The sequence below is a fragment of the Schistocerca gregaria genome, chromosome 1 (assembly GCF_023897955.1).
Source record: "Schistocerca gregaria isolate iqSchGreg1 chromosome 1, iqSchGreg1.2, whole genome shotgun sequence".
Lineage (NCBI taxonomy): Eukaryota > Metazoa > Arthropoda > Insecta > Orthoptera > Acrididae > Schistocerca > Schistocerca gregaria.
In genome coordinates, this window is record NC_064920.1 from 1,039,440,676 (window position 1) to 1,039,465,257 (window position 24,582).

The window sequence follows — 24,582 nt, forward strand, 5'->3', positions numbered from 1 at the left end:
GACGCCATGGAATGGCTAAAAGCAGGTCCTATTTTTTTTCTTTTTTTGTTAAGGGAATATTCTGCCTGGAAAATAGTGAGTAGTGCAGGTAATAATGATGATGAAGGACCGCAATCACGCACTCTTCTATCCAAAGTAGACCACAAAAGCTCAGTAGAACTGAGATCTGGTGACTTTGGTAGGCAGAGGAGATGCGACAGTCATCCTCGCGCTCATAAAATCTGTTATGCAGGAGCCCTTGTCATCTTGGAACACAGCATCACCATTGGGAAACAAACATTGTGACATGCGATGGGCCTTATCGGTCTAGGGGTGGAAAAGAGCACAGGTAGTCCCAGTCTTCAAGAAGGGTCGTCGAGCAGATGCGCAAAACTATAGACCTATATCTCTGACGTCGATCTGTTGCAGAATTTTAAAACATATTTTTTGTTCGAGTATCATGTAGTTTTTGGAAACCCAGAATCTACTCTGTAGGAATCAACATGAATTCCGGAAACAGCGATCGTGTGAGACCCAACTCGCTTTATTTGTTCATGAGACCCAGAAAATATTCGATACAGGCTCCCAGCTAGATGCTATTTTCTTGACTTCCGGAAGGCGTTCGATACAGTTCCGCACTGTCGCCTGATAAACAAAGTAAGAGCCTACGGAATATCAGACCAGCTGTGTGGCTGGATTGAAGAGTTTTTAGCAAACAGAACACAGCATGTTGTTATCAATGGAGAGACGTCTACAGACGTTAAAGTAACCTCTGGTGTGCCACAGGGGACCATTGCTTTTCACAATATATATAAATGACCTAGTAGATAGTGTCGGAAGTTCCATGCGGCTTTTCACGGATGATGCTGTAGTATACAGAGAAGTTTCAGCATTAGAAAACTGTAGCGAAATGCAGGAAGATCTGCAGCGGATAGTCACTTGGTGCAGGGAGTGGTAACTGACCCTTAACATAGACAAATGTAACGTATATCGAATAGATAGAAAGAAGGATCCTTTATTGTATGATTATATGATAGCGGAACAAACACTGGTAGCAGTTACTTCTGTAAAATATCTGGGAGTATGCGTGCGGAACGATTTTAAGTGGAATGATCATATAAAATTAATTGTTGGTAAGGCGGGTACCAGGTTGAGATTCATTGGGAGAGTCCTTAGAAAATGTAGTCCATCAACAAAGGAGGTGGCTTACAAAACACTCGTTCGACCTATACTTGAGTATTGCTTATCAGTGTGGGATCCGTACCAGATCGGGTTGACGGAGGAGATAGAGAAGATCCAAAGAAGAGCGGCGCGTTTCGTCACAGGGTTATTTGGTAACCGTGATAGCGTTACGGAGATGTTTAACAAACTCAAGTGGCAAACTCGGCAAGAGAGGAGCTCTGCATCGCGGTGTAGCCTGCTCGCCAGATTTCGAAAGGGTGTGTTTCTGGATGAGGTATCGAATATATTGCTTCCCCCTACTTATACCGCCCGAGGAGATCACGAATGTAAAATTAGAGAGATTAGAGCGCGCACGGAGACTTCCAGACAGTCGTTCTTCCGGTGAACCATACGAGACTGGAACAGGAAAGAGAGGTAATGACAATGGTACGTAAAGTGCACTCCGCCACACACCGTTGGATGGCTTGCGGAGTATATAAGTGTAGATGTAGATGTCTTTGATTCATAATCAAAACGTCTTCGGTCCCGGGTTCGATCCCCGCCACTGCCTAAATTTTGATAAATAATCGGCATTGGCGGCCGAAGACTTCCGGCATAAGAAGTCAGCCTCATTCTGCCAACGGCCTTGTCGAAGAGGGCGGAGGAGCGGATAGAGGTTCAGGGCACTCTCTTGTCCTTGGGGGTGGGAAATTGCCCCTAAAGTCGGAAGAATCAGCAATGATCAACGACATGAGGACGCAGAAGGCAATGGAAACCACTGCATTAAAGACACGTAACGTGTATCCGCAGGACATGTGGCCTGTTGTTGAAGAAGTGTCATGATGATCTCTCCATTGGCAAAAGATTCCGGAATAGTCTCCCATTCGGATCGCCGGGAGGGGATTGCCAAGGGGGAGGTTACCATGAGAAAAAGATTGAATAATCAACGAAAGGATAATGTTCTACGAGTCGGGGCGTGGAATGTCAGAAGCTTGAACGTGGTAGGGAAACTAGAAAATCTGAAAAGAGAAATGCGAAGGCTCAATCTAGATATAGTAGGGGTCAGTGAAGTGAAGTGGAAGGAAGACAAGGATTTCTGGTCAGATGAGTATTGGGTAATATCAACAGCAGCAGAAAATGGTGTAACAGGTGTAGGATTCGTTATGAATAGGAAGGTAGGGCAGAGGGTGTGTTACTTTGAACAGTTCAGTGACCGGGTTGTTCTAATCAGAATCGACAGCAGACCAACACCGACAACGATAGTTCAGGCATACATGACGACGTCGCAAGCTAAAGATGAACAGATAGAGAAAGTGTATGAGGATATTGAAAGGGTAATGCAGTATGTAAAGGGGGACGAAAATCTAATAGTCATGGGCGACTGGAATGCAGTTGTCGGGGAAGGAGTAGAAGAAAAGGTTACAGGAGAATATGGGCTTGGTCCAAGTAATGAAAGAGGAGAAAGACTAATTGAGTTCTGTAACACGTTTCAGCTAGTAATAGCGAATACCCTGTTCTAGAATCACAAGAGGAGGAGGTATACTTGGAAAAGGCCGTGAGATACGGAAGATTTCAATTAGATTACATCATGGTCAGACAGAGATTCCGAAATCAGATACTGGACTGTAAGGCGTACCCAGGAGCAGATATAGACTCAGATCACAATATAGTAGTGATGAAGAGTAGGTTGAAGTTCAAGACATTAGCCAGGAAGAATCAATACACAGAGAAGTGGAATACGGAAGTTCTAAGGAATGACGAGATACGTTTGAAGTTCTCTAATGCTATAGATACAGCAATAAGGAATAGCGCAGTAGGCAGTACAGTTGAAGAGGAATGGACATCTCTAAAAAGGGCCATCACAGAAGTTGGGAAGGAAAACATAAGTACAAAGAAGGTAGCTGCGAAGAAACCGTGGGTAACAGAAATACTTCAGTTGATTGATGAAAGGAGGAAGTACAAACATGTTCCGGGAAAATCAGGAATACAGAAATACAAGTCGCTGAGGAATGAAATAAATAGGAAGTGCAGGGAAGCTAAGACGAAATGGCTGCAGCAAAAATGTGAAGACATCGAAAAAGATATGATCGTCGGAAGGACAGACTCAGCATACAGGAAGGTCAAAACAACCTTTGGTGACATTAAAAGCAACGGTGGTAACATTAAGAGTGCAACGGGAATTCCACTGTTAAATGCAGAGGAGAGAGCAGATAGGTGGAAAGAATATATTGAAAGCCTCTATGAAGGTGAAGATTTGTCTGATGTGATAGAAGAAGAATCAGGGGTCGATTTAGAAGAGGTAGGGGAACCAGTATTAGAATCGGAATTTAAAAGAGCTTTGGAGGACGTACGGTCAAATAAGGCAGAAGGGATAGATAACATTCCATCAGAATTTCTAAAATCATTAGGGGAAGTGGCAACAAAACGACTATTCACGTTGGTGTGTAGAATATATGAGTCTGGCGACATACCATCTGACTTTCGGAAAAGCATCATCCACACAATTCCGAAGACGGCAAGAGCTGACAAGTGTGAGAATTATCGCACAATCAGCTTAACAGCTCATGCATCGAAGCTGCTTACAAGAATAATATACAGAAGAATGGAAAAGAAAATTGAGAATGCGCTAGGTGACGATCAGTTTGGCTTTAGGAAAAGTAAAGGCACGAGAGAGGCAATTCTGACGTTACGGCTAATAATCGAAGCAAGGCTGAAGAAAAATCAAGACACGTTCATAGGATTTGTCGACCTTGAAAAAGCGTTCGACAATATAAAATGGTGCAAGCTGTTGAAGATTCTGAAAAAAGTAGGGGTAAGCTAAAGGGAGAGACGGGTCATACACAATATGTACAACAACCAAGAGAGAATAATAAGATTGGACGATCAAGAACGAAGTGCTCGTATTAAGAAGGGTGTAAGACAAGGCTGTAGCCTTTCGCCCCTACTCTTCAATCTGTACATCGAGGAAGCAATGATGGAAATAAAAGAAAGGTTCAGGAGTGGAATTAAAATACAAGGTGAAAGGATATCAATGATACGATTCGCTGATGACATTGCTATCCTGAGTGAAAGTGAAGAAGAATTAAATGATCTGCTGAACGGAATGAACAGTCTAATGAGTACACAGTATGGTTTGAGAGGAAATCGGAAAAAGACGAAGGTAATGAGAAGTAGTAGAAATGAGAACAGCGAGAAACTTATCAGGATTGATGGTCACAAAGTCAATGAAGTTAAGGAATTCTGCTGCCTAGGCAGCAAAATAACCAATGACGGACGGAGCAAGGAGGACATCAAAAGCAGACTCGCTATGGCAAAAAAGGCATTTCTGGCCAAGAGAAGTCTACTAATATCAAATACCGGCCTTCAGGAAGAAATTTCTGAGGATGTACGTCTGGAGTACAGCATTGTATGGTAGTGAAACATGGACTGTGGGAAAACCGGAACAGAAGAGAATCGAAGCATTTGAGATGTGGTGCTATAGACGAATGTTGAAAATTAGGTGGACTGATAAGGTAAGGAATGAGGAGGCTCTACGCATAATCGGAGAGGAAAGGAATATGAGGAAAACACTGATAAGGAGAAGGGACAGGATGATAGGACATCTGCTAAGAGATGGGGGAATGACTTCCATGGCACTAGAGGGAGCTGTAGAGGGCAAAAACTGTAGAGGAAGACAGAGATTGGAATACGTCAAGCAAATAATTGAGGACGTAGGTTGCAAGTGCTACTCTGAGATGAAGAGGTTAGCACAGGGGAGGAATTCGTGGCGGGCCGCATCAAACCAGTCAGTAGAATGATGACCAAAAAAAAAAAAAAAAAAAGTGCTTGGCATTAATACGACTTTCTAGTAGCAATATCGTCTCTGAACCCCCGCCATGTTTCACACTTAACGACGTAAAGCTGGCCAGAAGTTGGAAACAGTGTTGTGACTTGGCCCCTGATGTTTCTCTACACGTGGTATAAATCTTCGAAGGTGCTTCTTGAAACACCAAATACACTACTGGCCATTAAAATTGCTACACCACTAAAAGGACGTGCTACAGACGCGAAATTTAACCGACAGGGAGAAGATGCAGTGATACGCAAATGATTAGCTTTTCAGAGCATTCACACAAGGTTGGCTCCGGTGGCGACACATACAACGTGCTGCCATGAGGAAAGTTTCCAACCAGATTCTCAAACACAAGCAGCTGTTGACTGGCGTTACCTGGTGAAACGTTTGTGTGATGCCTCGTGTAAGGAGCAAAAATGCGTACCATCACGTTTCCGACTTTGATAAAGGTCGGATTGTAGCCTATCTCGATTGCGATTTATCGTATCGCGACATTGCTGCTGGACTTTGTCGAGATACAATGACTGCTAGCAGAATATGGAATCGGTGGCTTCAGGAGAGTAATACGGAACGCTGTGCTGGATCCCAGCGGCCTCGTATCACCAGCAGTCGAGGTGACCGGCATCTTACCCACATGGCTGTAACGGACAGTGCAGCCACGTCTCGATCCCTGAGTCAACAGATGGGGACGTTTGCAAGACAACAACCATCTGCACGAACAGTTCGACGACGTTTGCAGGAGCAGGGAGTATCAGCTTGGAGACCATGGCTGCACTTACCCTTGACGCTGCATCACAGACAGGAGCGCCTGCGATGGTGTACTCGACGTCGAACTTGGGTGCACGAATGGCAAAACGTTATTTTTGCAAATGGATCCAGGTTCTGTTTACATCATCATGATGGTCGCATCCGTGTTTGGCAACATCGTGGTGAACGCACATTGGAAGCATGTATTCGTCATCGCCATACTGGCGTATCACCCTGCGTGACGGTATGGGGTGCCATTGATTACACGTCTCAGTGACCTCTTGTTCGAATTGACGGCACTTTGAACAGTGGACGTTACATTTCAGATGTGTTACGACCCGTGACTCTACCTCCACGGAGCCCTACATTTCAGCAGGATAATGCACGACCGCATGTTGCACGTCCTGTACGGGCCTTTCTGGATACAGAAAATGTTCGACTGCTGCCTTGGCCAGCACATTCTCCAGATCTATCACCAATTGAAAACGTCTGATCAATGGTGGTCGAGCAACTGGCTCGTCACAATACGCCAGTCACTACTCTTGATGAACTGTGGTATCGTGTTGAAGCTGCACGGTCAGCTGTACCTGTACACGCCATCCAAGCTCTGTTTGAATCAATGCCCAGGCGTATCAAGGAGGTTATTACGGCCAGAGGTGGTTGTTCTGGATACTGATTTCGTAGAATCTATGCACACAAATTGCGTTAAAATGTAATCACATGTCAGTTCTAGTATAATATATTTGTCACATGAATACCCGTTTATCATCTGCATTTCTTCTTGGTGCAGCAATTTTAATGGCCAGTAGTGTAGTTCGGCTACCTTGGCTACGGAAGCATCCACCATACGGTCTCCAACGATGTGAACGCGTTAGAATTCACTCATGGCTACACAGAACATGGTTCTGAACACGAGTGCCATTTGCAGCGTACTGAGCACACTATGACACATACCGTCCGTTGTCAAACACAATAGCACAACCTACAGGCATCGATGTTGAAATATCGTTTCTGGATTTGGTTTCGTATTCTTGTCCACTCCCGTTTATAGTGGTTTGTCTCTCCGCACTGTTACCAACCATTGGGTAGAACAGCAAAGACACATTAAAAATTGAGAATATGAGACATCAGTGGTAGACAATCACAGTCCCACAAATTAATCAAAGAATATTACTAGACGAAACTACAATATGGTCCCACTGTTCTACATACTGGGCTTATGTGATTAAAGAAGCAGTAGAATTTATGATGAGTAAAAGCAACTCCAACCGTTACAGCGACTATAATCTCAGGTGTCCGTCGAAGCGAGCATTTGACGCTGAGAAGGTACGAAGAAAAGCGCTAAATTGCTTCCCCTCCTACCTTCACAGACTACCACTGCTGGCCTGGCTCTGAGCACTATGGGACTTAACATCTGACGTCATCAGTCCCCTAGAACTTAAAACTACTTCAATCTAACTAAGGACATCATACACATCCATGCCGGAGGCAGGATTCGAACCTGCGACCGTAGCGGTCGCGTGGTTCCAGACTGTAGCGCCTAGAACCGCTCGGCCACTACGGCGGGCAAGCACTGTTGGAAGAAAAGGAAATGTAGAAAGGGGCAGACACAGCGTTGGTGTCTTTTCCAACATATATCTTTCACTCTGCAGCTGTATGTGTATTGTACATTTGTCTTGATCATATATGTAAGTGATTAACATTGTAAGATCACAGGTTAATGTGACTGCGAGGCAAGCCCTTGCAAATGTGACAAAGTGTAACCGCCAGAATGTTGAATGCAAGCATGCAAACGTGCGTGCATTGTGTCTTACAGGTGCCGGATGTCAGTTTGTACGATAGAGTTTCAAGCGCGATGCGCTTGGTCGGTCAATACATGGACAGCTAATGCCTTTTGTGGATGAAGCTGGAGTTCTCGGCCGTTGATATCCAGTACGTACTCGATGGTGACAGATATGGTCATCGAGTAGGCCAAGGCAACATTTCGACACTCATCAGAACAACAAGAGACGTATGTCGGTGAGCGTTATAGTGTTGGAAAACGGTACATGGAATGCTGTTCATGAATGGCATCACTACATGTCCAATCAGCAGATTTGCATTCAGGGTGCTCCTCCTATCACACGAAAAAAAAAAGGAAAAAGTAAACCCAGACGGTAACTCCAAGTGTAGGTCCATTGTGCCTAGCAAGCAAAGAAGTTGGTTGCATCCCCTCAACTCGTGTCGTCCTAAGCAACAAATGTTCATCACTGGCACCGAGGCATAACCAGCTTACACCAGAAAGCAAAACAGATCTCGACGGTGCCCTCCAACGAGCTCTCGCTTGACACCACTGAAGAATGCACGCTATAAGGCGTCTGGCTCAGGGATGACATAGTAGTAAACGATTTCTAACAGTTCGTTGTGTCACTGTGGTGCCAACTCATGCTCAAATTGCTTTTACAGATATAGTACAATGCGCCAGAGTCATACGCCTAACTCGACTGTCTTCGCTCTCGGTAGTGCCAGGTGGCCTTCCAGAGTCTGGTCTTCCTGCAGACTGAACATTCTCAAGATCACAGCAGCCAGCTATCGTATATACTGGCTCCATTCCTGCCAAGTCTTTCTGCAATATCGCAGAAATTAATTCCAGCTTCTCGTAGTCTTATTACACTACCTAGTAAACTCAATGAGGTGTTGATAATGACGTCTTTGTCTCCTTATAGCTATTGCGACTAAAATCAGCTCACCATGTCCAATCTCAAATATGATCAACGCACACGTCACTTACAGCGTATGTATAAAGCAAACCTGACCTGCATCCTCATAGTGGCGCTTCTAGCGCCACTCTTATTTGATTAACGGGAAATCTGAAAAGACATCATGTTTCTGATACAGAAACACACCTACCAATTTCGTTTATGTCGCACAACTTCTTCTCAGTGTAGCAACCTTTCTATCAGTGTAGATTATCAATAGCTTTGTCCGCCCCCGGTATCTGAGTGGTTAGCGCGATAGAATTTCAATTCTAAGAGTCCGGGTTCGATTCCCGGTTGGGTTGGAGCTATCCTCCGCACAGGGACGAGGTGTTATGTTGTCTTAATCATCATCATTTCATCCCCACCGACGCGCAAGTCGCCGAAGTGGCGTCAAATGGAAAGACTTGCACGTGGTGAATATCTTTGACGAATTAAAACATATTTGAGGTGAATAACTGAACTTGTGGGGTCAATAAGGTAGTCTGCTGTTTGGTTTGAGCCGGCTAGTGTGGCCGAGCGGTTCTAGGCGCTTCAGACCGGAACCTCACTGCTGCTAAGGTCACAGGTACGCATTCTGCCTTGGGCATTGATGTGTGATGTCCTTAGGTTAGTTAGGTTTAAGTAGTTCTAAGTCTAGAGGACTGATGGAGTCAGGTGTTAAGTCCCATAGTGCTTAGAGCCATTGGAACCATTTTGTTTGGTTTAAATTTCTTCATATATCTCAAATAATTGAGATGTAGACAGAAAATACTGTTGATTATTAAAATTATTTTCGTCTGTCCTTCAATTTACTTGCAGAGAAGCGTGATCAGTTCTCTTGTTGCCACAGTAAAATTTGTTTCTTTTGCAAAAACAAAGTGGAGTTTACAGAACGCCACATCACTAACATGCTGATGCAGAATTCGAAAACAGTGGTTTGTTAAGCAAGGAACTGAAGCCAATTCAGATCAATAGCGTATGAAGAACTGTATCTAATGTAAAAATAAACGAGTAATTTCTTAACTTATATCGTTTCAATACCACTCAAATTCTCATTCCCCCAGCTATCGACGACCCCTGACAAATTCCGTTGGAAAAAAACTGTATTGCTCGTACATCGCGGTAGATAAGAAAGTTCATCATGTCAAGCACGTGAAAAAATACTCTGCTCCTTGCCTGCTACTATTTGCCAAAATCTAGTTTCGATATTTCGAACCATTTTGGAGGCGTGAGGGATGTTATGAATATTTCATTCTAGCGCGAAGATCGTGTATGTATACAGCCCACTTTTTCGAGACTGGAGGCAGATGCTGGTCTCCTCCTACGTTTAAGGAAAAATTCACACTGGTACCTAAATTTCATACGCAGCAGTATGCCGACAAATAAACCCAAATTCATAGAGATTCCTATTTTCACTGCACACGATTCGAATTTTGTGAAGTGATGTATGCAATAACTATGACTTTTAAAGAGAAGATATGCAGTTCATCACGAAGCTGAGGCTATAAGTAACCAAAGGATAAAAAATTTTCACCTAATAGTTTCAGTTAAAAATTGCAGGATAGTCGTCGTCAAGCGCGCCGCCGCCGTTCTGCCAGAATACCCGTCTGCCACCGGCTCGCTAACACACAGGCAAAGATTGTTTTGTTCGTTCTAGTTAATGGGGTGGCACTTGTCCGCTGCCGTCGGAGCCATTCCGTGGCCACTGTGTACTGCCCCATTAGGAACACAGGGGTATTCCTCGAGCAGGTCCAAGCGGTCCCCCGATGGCCTCTGCTACCCAGGTAACCCACTTTCTTTCTGTGCCCGCACGTGGCCCATGATAAATCAAGGCCTGAGCGCGTGTCTGTGTGACGTCAGCAATGTAGTGTTAACAGCCGACCGACGCAAATGCATGCTTTGTCAAAGATATCGTCAAACTTATTCGACCCAGCGTCTTCAAGCTATTCTTCTATAGTAAAAGTTTTCGCCATAACTGTTCAGAAATCGAGGCTAAACGGTTAACAGCAGCATATGTACGTGGCAAAAGTATTGCTTGAAAAGAAAGACAAATGGAAACGATTAAGGGTGAAACTGTGGATAGTGATATGACAAGCTCGAAGTGTTCAGCAGAATTTGCTTCATGAAATACAGTGTGACGACGTAAAGACCAACTAAAATTATTAGAGTGAGCGAACAAACATTTCAGTTTCAGCTCGTGCAAGTGGCCCCTCATATTTGCGTACATGATACTCATTTAAGAAATTTCATTTCTCAATTTCATTCGTCACAATCGATGTTTCTGGATAGCCTGAAGCTGCGTCATCCATGATTTAAATAATGAAGTACTGCGCTAGTTTTGTAAGGTTTTATGCTTAATATGACGTTTTTCGAGAATTTGTTCTCATTCTATCGCTTGCGCCTTTGTCCCGCATTTTTCGCGGGGTCGGCGTGGTTAAATCGGATTTGGCATGTTAATTGCAAGGGGTGGCCGGATGCCCTTGGTGCCGCCACCACGTACCCTCCGGGACGGAATCAGAGAACCCCATCTGTCTGCGTCCAGTGGAAATCATGGAAAAGTGCGGCTATGTTTCAAATGTCTTGAGTCGTGTAACTAAGGCGGGGCGTGGGGACCAGCCCGGTATTCACCTAGGATGGAGGGATGTGGAAAACAGCCTAAAAACCACATCCAGGCTGCCCAGCACACCGGCCCTCGTCGTTAATCCGGCGGGCGGATTCGATACGGGACCGGCGCGCCTATTCGAGTCTAGGAAGCAGCGCATTAGCGGTCTCGGCTAACTTGGCGGGTAGAATTTGTTCTCATTATCGAAGGCAAATATTCAAATAAGTATTTCATATTGTGTTTGGATGTATTGTTCTGCCTCTCTTGCCTTGCAGTTGTATTTTTATTGTTTACTGCAGTTGGACAGATTTGTTTGATTTTCCGAAATATCACATAAAATACCTATGTGAATATTTGTTTTCGGTCATAACAATAAATTCTCCCAAAACGTTCCGCAAATAGTGAAAAAAAAACCACTGGTGCAGTGGTTCGTTATTTACATTGCGAATGCTGTTTCTGCTAAACATCATATCATGGCTAACTTAAGATTTCTAGCAACAAGCAAAAGATATTCCAGCTTTCATTACAGTACTCGAATACCACAGTTACCATTTTATGCTTTATTCCAGAAACATGTAAACCACTATATATGTCTCCTGAAAACGTGTTTATGAACGTTATGTTAGGTTATCTAGAAAGCAAATACATACATTAATTTCACTTATATACACTTTGAACACACTTATCTTTTAACATTTCCATTTTCTTCGACGTTCTTTCGTTCTATAGAACGAAGGTAAGGTCGACATCACCCATCGACATCACCTACAATGCCGCCACTTCGAATCCAGGTCATGGCGGTAGCTATTTCTTTGTAAGGTTTCAACCGCTTATTACTGTTTTTGCAGTCAGTGTGCTGTGTATTAAGAAGAATTTAGAATACTTCATGCTTTCCATTGATAACTCTGATGGCAGCTACGCATCAAATATACGTCGTTATTTTATAGCTTAAATGCACGTAGCAAGCGAAGCGACACTTAAACATTATCCCCTGTTCTAACTTTTACCAAAAATCTTTGCTAAAAGCTTCCCCACTTCACTGTCAAAGATCTGATCAAAGAGCTCTGCTAAGTATTTATCGTTGACCACGAGCACTACAGTCCTGACGCCACACAAACGTCCGCTCAGGCATGTATTTATCGTTGGCTACGGTGCCAACCGGAGGGACATGGCAAGTGGCGTAGCGCGCACTTGGGCAGATGACACACGCATTCTAATGGAGCAGCGCCTACCGAACTAATATGACATAACTGAGTGGTATGGAACGCCACGCCAATGCAACACTAATGCGACGTGCTTCGCTTTTTGTCATGCGCCACGTCAGTGCTGCTTATAGTTTATGAGCCTTTCTGCTTTGGTTATACGATTGTCTCTGTACCCAGGAAAATGAGGAAGGAGCCTGAGATCGATATTCATTTTTATTGGTCTAGAGGACAGATATCCATGTATTTACGATCACAGCTGCGCTTAAAACAGGACAGGAAAGCTAGGAAACGAAACGTAGAAAAGGACTACTGGTGCAATATCATAGACAGATGCAGTAACTGGAGTTCATTTGATTTGTTTATGGAAGAGAACGAAGATACAGAATAAATAGAAACACATGAGGTGGTTTCCATAAAATATTTCTGCGATTTCTTTACTCATTTGCTGGATTTAATATAATATCAGATCCTTTCGCTATGTAGCTAAACACATACTTTGTCCTCACAAAACTCTACAGAGTCGATTACTCATTGTTTGTAAGTCGCTGTTGGTTTTCTGGTTTTTTATATGAGTTCTGGACGGGTGGACCACCTAGTGCTACACAGAAGATTTATAATATAAACCATTGTGAATCCACATAAAGTTATGAAGCAAATGAATAGCATTAACTATCATATCGGTGTTCCCATGTGACAATTTATTGATATACCACACCTGGAACTAACATACATTGTACAGTCCAACTTCCCCTTTGATAGTATGTTGTTAAATACACGCCTTTCATTAGTTAATTGTCTATGAGGATATACTCTCATTATGTGTTTTGCGAGAGGAAAAGCAGTCGTCTTCTGGCAAGGCTTAGGTTCCGGAAGTGGGACAGTGTCTCCAAACAATGTTTCACTGAAACATCTTCCTATTACTACTTTCCATCACTTTTGTGATCATAGTCTCCTACGAAACATACAACAGCTGATAAAAATAATCCCTCTGCATCTAAAACAACTGACAAGGCTATGAACTGGAATTATAAAACGTTGATACAATCTTACTAGGAGCTGTAAAAACCTCATGAGCTTTTTTTCGAAGCTAACAATACAGTTCGGTGGATTCCACACTTCCTAGTAACGATCAGCGGTATGCTTCCTGAATAATTGAGTTGGTATTGGTAAATATTCAGGCTGCGGATGTTCTCATATTTCTTTTGACGTGTCGGTCTTAATTCTTCGAATGGCAGTGTGTTCTCAGAAAAAAATAGAAATGGAAGGCAGACAAATATTCAACGAGAAATCCACCATCTGACACAGGCGAAACTTCGCAGGATATAAGAACGGTGAAAATAAAGAGACTCTTGCTCTGACTTTAGTGGCAACACCCAATTTTTCCGAGAAAATGACGATCAACGTTCGTAAGGCAGCTTGCATAGTATCTAAAAGCGAGTCAGTTAGTGTAGAGGGCAAGAGCAACGTTTGGAACTTCTGCGCCCTGTGTCCAAATCCCATCGTATGTTTCTTTATATCTACATTTTTTCCTGTCATGCAAGTATCCGACATAAATATTTTTTGTGACGTCGTGAAATACAGTAAAAGTATTAAATAAATAAGTATGCATTTCAGGTCTTACTGAAATGATCGTCACAAATTTTATATTACCTTACGTCATTAATACCAATTTAAAATGAAAAATATATAAATTCTGTTTACTCGTTTTTTCGCTTTGGTATTTACTTCCCTATTCCAAAAGTACCAGCACATTCCCCATGTCGACAGCTATCACAAAAAAAAACATAAAACTTTGGAGCACCACGAGTCACGTGAGAAGACAGGCACGCAGCAGTTACATTTTTAGTATGAATGTCATTAGAAGAAGTAACCTCCTTAATGTTGCTGTATACCTCGTGATTTGAAGATAATTTCACGGCTAACGACGACGCACACCGAAGCATTTCCTCGAAATCTGGAGACTTCAACTGATAGTGGAGCAAGGTGTGCATTTTAATTGCATTGCTACTACTTGTGTTTTTATTTTGCTGTGCAGTGAGTGTAGGGTACTTTTGCAATCAGTGAACGTAATTCTTCGTCTGTTGCTAAAAGTGTCTGTCACGTTCCTGATAGAAGGTGTACTCTTTAGCGGAATTGATTTTAATGAACATGTTGGTATTCCAGTTTGATCGACAAACAAACCATCATTTAAGAAAACTAAATACTAGAATTTATAAGCTTCGAATTTTCTATCGTTTCTAATAAGTTTTTATAATATTTTTGATGATGAAATATATTTTGTAGTAACATTTGAAATACTTGCTCCTATTGTCAATAATTCCATTGTATGTCACAATGACAGTAAAGTTATTAATGTCTCGTACCTCTGGAACGGCAAAAGATAAAGAAGAAGGAAATGAAAGATTAGATTTGAACATGGAGGACAAAAAATGTGACTCTGTGCTGTTAACCACTATGCTGCCGCCGCGCAACCTTACACAATGCTCGAGCAGTCTCACAAAGTAGCACCAGAACTTAATCGTCCTTTCTACGAAACTGTTCAGTGTCAGCACTAAGCCAAAATAGGCGCTCCTTCGTTTTGACCCTTCTGTCACCCTGCAAATATTCTTCTGTGTCATGGAGCCATGTATGGTGGGATCCCTTCTGAGTTCATGCAAGCGGAATGTTTGGGGAACGTCATCTGTGCGGTAAAGTTTTGAGAAACTCCCACATTTAAAATTTTGGGAAACTTCTATATTTCTCTTATAGTTGACCAGGTAGTTCACCAGTTTAACTTACAAAAGAATTACCCAAATGTATCTCTGTTTCTTACTGCTGACATGTTTCTTTTTATTTCATCCAAGTTTGTGACAGACTTGAATCCTTTCTCAGTAATTGTGTGTTCAAGTTAGTGACTTTCAGAACATTGTATATACAGCGGGATCTCCTCCATACATTCATATCACCTGCTGGCACGACTCAGCGTTGTTAGGGTGCTGTCTGATACGATCCGAGTATTGCGAGAATGTGTATAAAGAGTTCAGCTTACGGAGCTTCTTTCAGTTTGAAACTACTATATGAGTCTTGAAAACCTCTGATGATGTCTCCATTATTAGGAGACCGTAAGAGAGTGTTGTGGGGCCGTTACTGAGTACAATTTATTGTTCAGTATGTGTTGGAGTTAGGGGTGTCGTGTCTAGCTGGGACCTCGCCGGGACACTCTGAGATAGTGGTGTAGAAGTGAAGTAAAACATTTATTTAATATAATCACTTTTTATTTAGAACATTATTACATGGAACTAGAGGCAGTAGTAGCTGGTACATCACATTTTTGGGAAGAATTCACCTTTTTCTTTCAGGAAGTCCTTTTTCCCTTTTGTATAATTACAACACTCCATGCAAGTCAGTTCTAGTTAAATTGCCACTGTAAGGCTAATTCGACAGTCCCTGACAGCAGTAGATTTCTTTCATCAGTCCATTGGACCGATATGACGAAAATACTCTTTCCACTGTGGAGTTGTGTGCGGAAATAGAAAACAAATGCTCGCACCATTTTAGCAGTTGGTATTTGTTTTCAGGGTTTTCGATTTCCTTAAGAAAGTAAAACCACCTTCCTTCCACGGCGTTTCTAGACTTCCATTCTTCCGAATCACGCTTAGTTTCTAAACAGCTCTTCAGATACATATCTTCCTGACAACAATTGTCGCCCTAAATTGTACAACATTTTTAGTCAAGTATATCATAGTGTTTTCAATCATCACCTAGTCTGGGTTTCAGATAGCGTCATGCAATTTATTAGAAAAAATAGCCCATTCTCTCAGTAATAAAATGCTATGGTATAGAAACCCATTGTCTCTTCCTCAAATTTCGAAAACCAAATAATTGTTTCTTCGTTAGGGTTCACATTCTTTAATTTGTTTCAGTTAATCTTCGTTCGTTTGCACGCCAGTAAAACTGGCAGCCTTCCTTTCATTCAGACATCTTTTGAGTGTCGATTGATATATTTCTTATTTCAGTTATCGAGACTCCACGCTTTTTATACTTTTTTTTTCAAACAAAGCCAACAAAATTGGAAATCAGCACACATTGCACCATTTAGATTTCCATCGATAAAATGGGGGCCAACTATCTTTCCTACCATAATGCCGCACCATACATTAACCCGCCAAGGCCGCTGATGTTCCACTTGTCGCAGCCATCGTGGATTTTCCGTTGCCCAGTAGTGCATATTACGCCGGGTTACGTTACCGCTGTGTGTGAATGACGCTTCGTCGCTAAATATAACGCGTGCAAAAAATCTGTCATCGTCCCGTAATTTCTCTTGTACCCAGTGGCAGAACTGTACATGTCGTTCAAAGTCGTCGCCATGCAATTCCTGGTGCATATGGTACATCCCCATTACGGTCGGAGGAAGGCAATGGCAAACCACCTCCATTAGGACCTTGCCTAGTAAGGCGGCGCGGTTCTCCCGCGTCGCTCCCCTACGCTCTGTAAAGGAGTATGGGACTCATCATCATCATCATCATCATCATCATCATCATGGTACGGGTGCAATCGATGTTGATGTAGCATTCTCAACACCGACGTTTTTGAGATTCCCGATTCTGGCGCAATTTGTCTGCTACTTGGGCATCATTATTTGTTGCACGTCGTGGTTGACGTTTCACATGTGGCTGAACACTTCCTGTTTCCTTAAATAACGTAACTATTAGGCGAACGTGACGGACACTTGGATGATGTCCCGGATACCGAGCAGCATACATAGCACAGGCCCATTGTACATTTTGATCAAAATAGCCATACCTCAACACGACATCGACCTTTTCCGCAATTGGTAAGCAATCCATTTTTACACGGGGAATGTATCACGAATCAAATACCGTCCGCACTGGCGGAATGTTACGTGATACCACGTACTTACACGTTTGTGACTATTACAGCGCCATCTGTCACAAAGCGAAAAAAGTGGTCCAACTAAAACATTCATATTTATTTACGTACTACTCTAATATGTAATAAAAATGGCGGTTCCTATTAAAAAAACTCAGTTGATATCCGTTTGACCTATGGCAGCGCCATCTAGTGGGCCAACCATAACGCCATCTGGTCTCTCCCTTCAAGCTAGACGAGTTTCGTTGTTTGTAGTTTTTTTATTTTGATGCTTATTTCGTGAGGTATTTGGTCCGGTCACTATCAATGGACCACCCTTTATACACGCAGCGAACCCTTCAAACGTAACTGACTCACGCTCGTTGTTCTTATTACGTTTAGAAAGAATCGTCTTATCAGGTCGCTATTCACATGGAAACTGCCCGATTCTTCCGCATGGCGCTGCTTAAATATTTCCAGCCCCTTACTTCTCTGGAGAAGTCCGGTATTTTCTCGAATGACAGTGCTAGATCTAGAAGGTGCTTGCTTCGCCGATACAGGATACGCAATATGCAACGCCATGTGTGAGATGACCTTGTCAACATAAACTTGTTGAGATAAATAAAACTAACGACGGATGGCAATCCTAGGTGGCGTGGAGGAAAAATATGATGACGTTGGCAGACGATGCTGTTGTCTGTACGAAGGTTGCAACGACCAGAAGACTACAGAGGATCGAAGGTTGGGGCAGGAAATGGCAGGTGATCCTGAACGTAAATAACTGTAGCCCACTGCGCATAAAGAGGCGAAGAGATCGACTGCTCTTCGGGTACATAATTGGTGACAGATCACTGCAGGCAGCAACTTCTGTGAAGTACCTAAGACTAACATTTCACGCAGATGTAAAGTGGACTGACCACCTAATACAAACAACAATAAATTCAGAAGCCAGGCTGCGATTGGAAGGCGTTCTGCCATCTAACGCAGTATGATGTGATGAGTCGTACACCTCACGTTCGCTGGATTCTTGGAACTATGGGAACAGAGCGCATCTTTTTGTTTCAACAGGGACATTGTCTCGCTATTACGGTCAAAGATGTCGAAGAGCTGCCGGTCCGATTCTAGTATGAGAGAGGGGAGTCGTTGTTCGGGGGACGCGGAACGGTGCGTGTTAATGTGTCGCACCAAAACTGTTTGACTCGTTGCTAAAGTGGTGAGTTACGAATGTAGTAGTATTAGGTTATTCAGTAGGATAATAGTAAGCATTGATACCCATAACTATACATGAAATTCTTCATTTGTATGGCCATATTGTTAGTAGTTGCTTTACAATTCTTGAGAGTATTTTTGTTCTGTCGTTGCAACTACAAAAATGCGTGATTTTTTTCCACCAGATGCGTTTCGGTTTATTGAGGTAAAACATTATGTGATCCGTAATTAAATTATTTACATTTTGAGTTGTTTTAAGATCGAAAAACAGTTAGTTAAGAACATGTTGATTTGTGCTTACGGTGATTTTCGCTTAATTTCTCATTTACATTGGGAAATGCCTTCTGATAGCACATCGTTGCTCTTTTTCTACATTACTCACTGTTAATTTTGGCCTAATTTTTAGTTGTTCTGCAGCACTATGCATTTCTTTTTTTTTTTTTTTAACAGCACGCTTCTATCCACACTATATAAAAAAAACAGTGGTGTGTGTAAAAGTGTGCTGTGAACAACATAAGAAATGAATAGTACTTCAGAACAACTAAAAATTAGACCAAAATTATCAGTGTCTAATGCAGAAAACCATCACCGACTTGCTAGCAGACGGCATTTCTCGATGCAAGCGAGAAATCAAGTGAAAATCATCGTAAGTACACATCAACATATTCTTAACGAACTGACTTTCGATCTTAAAAGAAATCAAAATGTAAATAACTTAGTTGAAGACCACTGATGATACTTTACCTAATAAAGCGAAACCCATCTGGTGAAAAAAATCACGCATTTTTGTGATTGCAACGACAGAACAAAAATACTCTCAAGAACTAAATATGTAATCAACGTACAAAACAGTATTGTCGATGATAGTCAGTACGTTTTGTTGCCGGAACATATTACTGTTTCAACATTTATAAAGAGGGTACTATGCACAGAAACGCTTATTCGGAATAACAATATAGCAGCGGCAAACTTTAGTGTTGATGTGGAATACATTTGACTGTTAAAAAGAACATGATTGTGTCTAGGCATTGTTAGGAAGTCTGTTACGTGCAAAAAACCAACAAGCGAATTAAAATGATCTGTTCCGTTATCCTATCAAAGCAACATTTCTCCGCGCGTATTTGAGGTACTTAAATATTGGTGAAGTAAAGAGCGATGTTTTCAATTTAGGCACGATGGTCAGATTCATTTAGCAGTAAAGCATGTCATCTCTGTTAACCATCCCGGAACCATGTTCAGGCACCCAAAATCAAACTAAACTATAGGAACAGGAGGTGACAGTAATTTGTCCTGCCATGGATGCCAACTGTTAAACCAGCCTGTGTTACGTAGTTTATTATGTTTATTTAAACTCATGGCTTGTCGTATACATAGGATTCATATATATTACATTTTGTCTATTATTACTCGTTATAATTTCATTTACTGAATCGTTCCACGGCCGTGGGAACGTGGTCCTCAAAAATCGGTCAAATGGCTCTGAGCACAATGGGACTTAACATCATTGGTCATCAGTCCTCTAGAACTTAGAACTACTTAAACCTAACTAACCTAATGACATCACACAACACCCATTCATCACGAGGCAGAGAAAATCCCTGACCCCGCCGGGAATCGAACCCGGGAACCCGGGCGCGGGAAGCGAGAACGCTACAGCACGACCACGAGCTGCGGACGAACTTGGTCCTCAATTCGGCTCTACGAAACATGACATATAAAATAAAAATAAAATAAATTTTCCCCCTGTGGATGCCCAGAGGGAGAGGAGTGCAGGGAGACCATAGATATAAGTAGGCCAAGTGGGTAACCTGACACCAGAAGTCCTTATCAGCGATCATCAAATAAGAAACCAGTTACAGTCAGAGATTGAGCCTGCACTGGTCTCCTACTGTGAAGTGTGTGTTTCTTTTTATAATGTTCATGTTAATAAGGGTAATCTATGAGTGATACATAGGATTACGCAATGTTGGGTAATACACTCCTGGAAATTGAAATAAGAACACCGTGAATTCATTGTCCCAGGAAGGGGAAACTTTATTGACACATTCCTGTGGTCAGATACATCACATGATCACACTGACAGAACCACAGGCACATAGACACAGGCAACAGAGCATGCACAATGTCGGCACTAGTACAGTGTGTATCCACCTTTCGCAGCAATGCAGGCTGCTATTCTCCCATGGAGACGATCGTAGAGATGCTGGATGTAGTCCTGTGGAACGGCTTGCCATGCCATTTCCACCTGGCGCCTCAGTTGGACCAGCGTTCGTGCTGGACGTGCAGACCGCGTGAGACGACGCTTCATCCAGTCCCAAACATGCTCAATGGGGGACAGATCAGGAGATCTTTCTAGACAGGGTAGTTGACTTACATCTTCTAGAGCACGTTGGGTGGCACGGGATACATGCGGACGTGCAATGTCCTGTTGGAACAGCAAGTTCCCTTGCCGGTCTAGGAATGGTAGAACGATGGGTTAGATGACGGTTTGGATGTACCATGCACTATTCAGTGTCCCCTCGACGATCACCAGAGGTGTACGGCCAGTGTAGGAGATCGCTCCCCACACTATGATGCCGGGTGTTGGCCCTGTGTGCCTCGGTCGTATGCAGTCCTGACTGTGGCGCTCACCTGCACGGCGCCAAACACGCATACGACCATCATTGGCACCAAGGCAGAAGCGACTCTCATCGCTGAAAACGACACGTCTCCATTCGTCCCTCCATTCACGCCTGTCGCGACGCCACTGGAGGCGGGCTGCACGATGTTGGGTCGTGAGCGGAAGACGGCCTAACGGTGTGCGGGACCGTAGCCCAGCTTCATGGAGACGGTTGCGAATGGTCCTCGCCGATACCCCAGGAGCAACAGTGTCCCTAATTTGCTGGGAAGTGGCGGTGCGGTCCCCTACGGCACTGCGTAGGATCCTACGGTCTTGGCGTGCATCCGTGCGTCGCTGTGGTCCGGACACAGGTCGACGTGCACGTGCACCTTCCGCCGACCACTGGCGACAACATCGATGTACTGTGGAGACCTCACGCCCCACGTGTTGAGCAATTCGGCGGTACGTCCACCCGGCCTCCCGCATGCCCACTATACGCCCTCGCTCAAAGTCCGTCAACTGCACATACGGTTCACGTCCACGCTGTCGCGGCATGCTACCAGTGTTAAAGACTGCGATGGAGCTCCGTATGCCACGGCAAACTGGCTGACACTGACGGCGGCGGTGCACAAATGCTGCGCAGCTAGCGCCTTTCGACGGCCAACACCGCGGTTCCTGGTGTGTCCGCTGTGCCGTGCGTGTGAACATTGCTCGTACAGCCCTCTCGCAGTGTCCGGAGCAAGTATGGTGGGTCTGACACACCGGTGTCAATGTGTTCTTTTTTCCATTTCCAGTAGTGTATTATGACGTTGGAGAGCGTCGTGCGTAGCATCGCTGGTGATGTGGCATTACATCACCTCGTAAGATGACGGCTATTGGCCGACTCCAGAAGGTAACATATAAATCGGCAAAAAAACGGAAATCTCTGATTGGTGTAAGACACGAGGAAGTACTTTCCTCCGCTGTGGCAAGGTAACAGAGCGGCAGTAATGAGTGGACGGCGGAGGTGAACGGCTGCGTGTCGGGCGAAGACCCCGCTGGTCATGCCAAAATATCTTATCAGTAAAATTGTGGCACAGTTTAGAGTTTGTTAAACGTTACTATCATTGTTTTGGCTCAATACGCCAGTGTACGACCATTGTAATCTGCATATGGCGCGGACGGATGATAAATTGTGTAAAAGTGTTTTGCGAACCACCACAATGGAAATTACTGGAATTGAAAACAGCATTCATTCAAAAAATGTGTGCGCTGTTATTGGACCACTGAGGCCTGTCAGACTTCACATCATGCTAAACCATTACAGCCATGCATTCAGATCTGTCGAATCCATTATTTCTACTGTGCAGAGGGGGACATCATCATATGAAAGACGCAGGTCAGTGTATTTCAGGTACCTACAGTGATACGACAGAGGTGCTTATCCCCACCGGCAACCTCACCTTTAGCTTTCAGAACTTGTCCATTTAGCCAGCTAATCACAGAAAATGTCGTATTACAGTCGGTTTTCACAATTACGGGACAGACATTACTGAAGTCTACTTTGGTACGCTATAACATAGGATTAACAAAGGTGTGGTTCAGAATGGTTCTGAGCACTATGGGACTTAACTGCTGAGGTCATCAGTCCCCTAGAACTTAGAACTACTTAAACCTAACTAACCTAAGGACATCACACACAGCCATGCCCGAGACAGGATTCGAGCCTGCGACCGTAGCGGCAGCGCGGTTCCATACTGTAGCGCCTAGAACCTCTCGGAAAAGGTGTGGTTCGACATAAAATAAGATTAACAATGAAAGTGTACGATAACGAGTAGAAAAGACGAACATGGAATGCAGGATACTCTCTAGTAGTATGTTATAAAAATCCTGCTATTAACACAACAATAAATGATAAATCGCCGCTGGTATACATTTGAGACATTCCCAATTCAGTTCACATTAATTAATATTTTTCTACATTAAGAACTAAATGTTCTTCATACAGCGTTTGAGAACTGTTTCAAAGGTAGTGGATGGGGAACTGAATACCCGTGCAGGTCTCAAAGCACCATATAGACAGAACAGGAGCACAGATGCCGACTCCATGACGCCTGAGGGGGCCCGAGTCCCCCGACCTTCTCCCCCCCCCCCCCCCGCCCCCCAATAATTTAAGAAAATTATTGGTTACGTGATGCTTTGTAAAATCACGAAATTATGTTGGAATTTTTTGTTTTCCTTGTTTGGCGACAGTTACCTTTTAAAATACATTCAATATTGAGTTAAAACAAATAATTATTACGGTAGTAAGCAGATTAACTGGAAACGAGTGGTGTTAATCATGATAGTGTTAGGGTGCTGCAAGCACACTTACAATTTGTCCCGGTACGCGAACCTTCGGGTGGTTTGGCGCCGGCTGGCCAGCGCTGCGGCCGCGGCGACATCAAAAGGACTGGAGCAGAAGCGCCTGGAACCCTCCGCCTCGCGTCGCCTTGACGCTTCCAGACATTACGACGCCGTCGCTATATAAAGCCTACACTGCTGTCGCAGTCATTCGGTGTCGGTCGTTTCGTTTACTGTATGCTGCAGACATATGTAGTGTTCCGACTTTAGTGTCTAGTGGCCTATTTTATATGACTGTTCTTATTCGTTTACTCTTGTCTCTCAGTGTATTGTGAATCAAGTTTGCAATGGATAAATCTGTTACCAAAAAGGCGCGCTTGGAAGCTGATGATACTACAAGTTAACCTCGAACAATTATTGTGTCGTCAATTGCTTCGTCGTATTCAGGCGAGAACCATTCAAAGCCGAAACCTGGGCAATCCGTTAAGGGGGGATCATTTCAGAAGTCCTGGTTGATCAAATAAACATGACTAGAATATGAAGCATCTGCCGAAAAAGTTTTCTGCAAAACCTGCACAAGATGCATTTACTTTCGTAGGGTTTTCTAACTGGAAAAAGGCTTTCACTATATAATTATACACACTGTCAACAAATGTAGGTACGATCGTGTTCTGCACGGAAGATGGCATCCCGAACGACGGACAACCACGCCGTCTTGAGATTTACGAGATATTGCGTCCGCTCCGGCCACTGATTAATTAGTTGGAACACGTCGGCAAAGTTTCCACGAGGGTTTCATGGGCCGTGTATTGTAGATTTCTTCTCGCACTCCGCATTACGCCTGGGTCAGTCTATTGGAATTACTTTTGATTTATCGCCCTTTACTCCACGCAAACGCAATTTATTACCACTGCCTGTTAGGAGAGTCATGTAATGTGATGATTGAAGGTTATGAGTTAAAATACATCTGTGCTAATCGACTGCATCTGTTTTCAATCAAGTAGTTGAAATCCCAAGTCACTTTCTTAGTTAATTTTATGTTCAACATTTACATCTGGTGTTCAATAGCTGAATATAACATCAATGTGCACTCCTTTTTAATTAAACGGGATCAATTCTGAATCAATTAATGTCAACACTGCCACAGCAGTTCAATCCGGAGTCACAGGGCCTTACTACTTTGTTTGCGTTATCCGACATTGCGGCAGTTTTGCACTCTCTGTTGATCTGTTAGTCAATTACCTGGGGTGAACACACGCCAAAAACCAGATAAGTAACGGGTGGGGTGATACACTTTAATTTTGGACGTCAGTGTAGATGGTTTTGTCTTTCTTACCCTCCTCAAACACATAGAGGGTCAC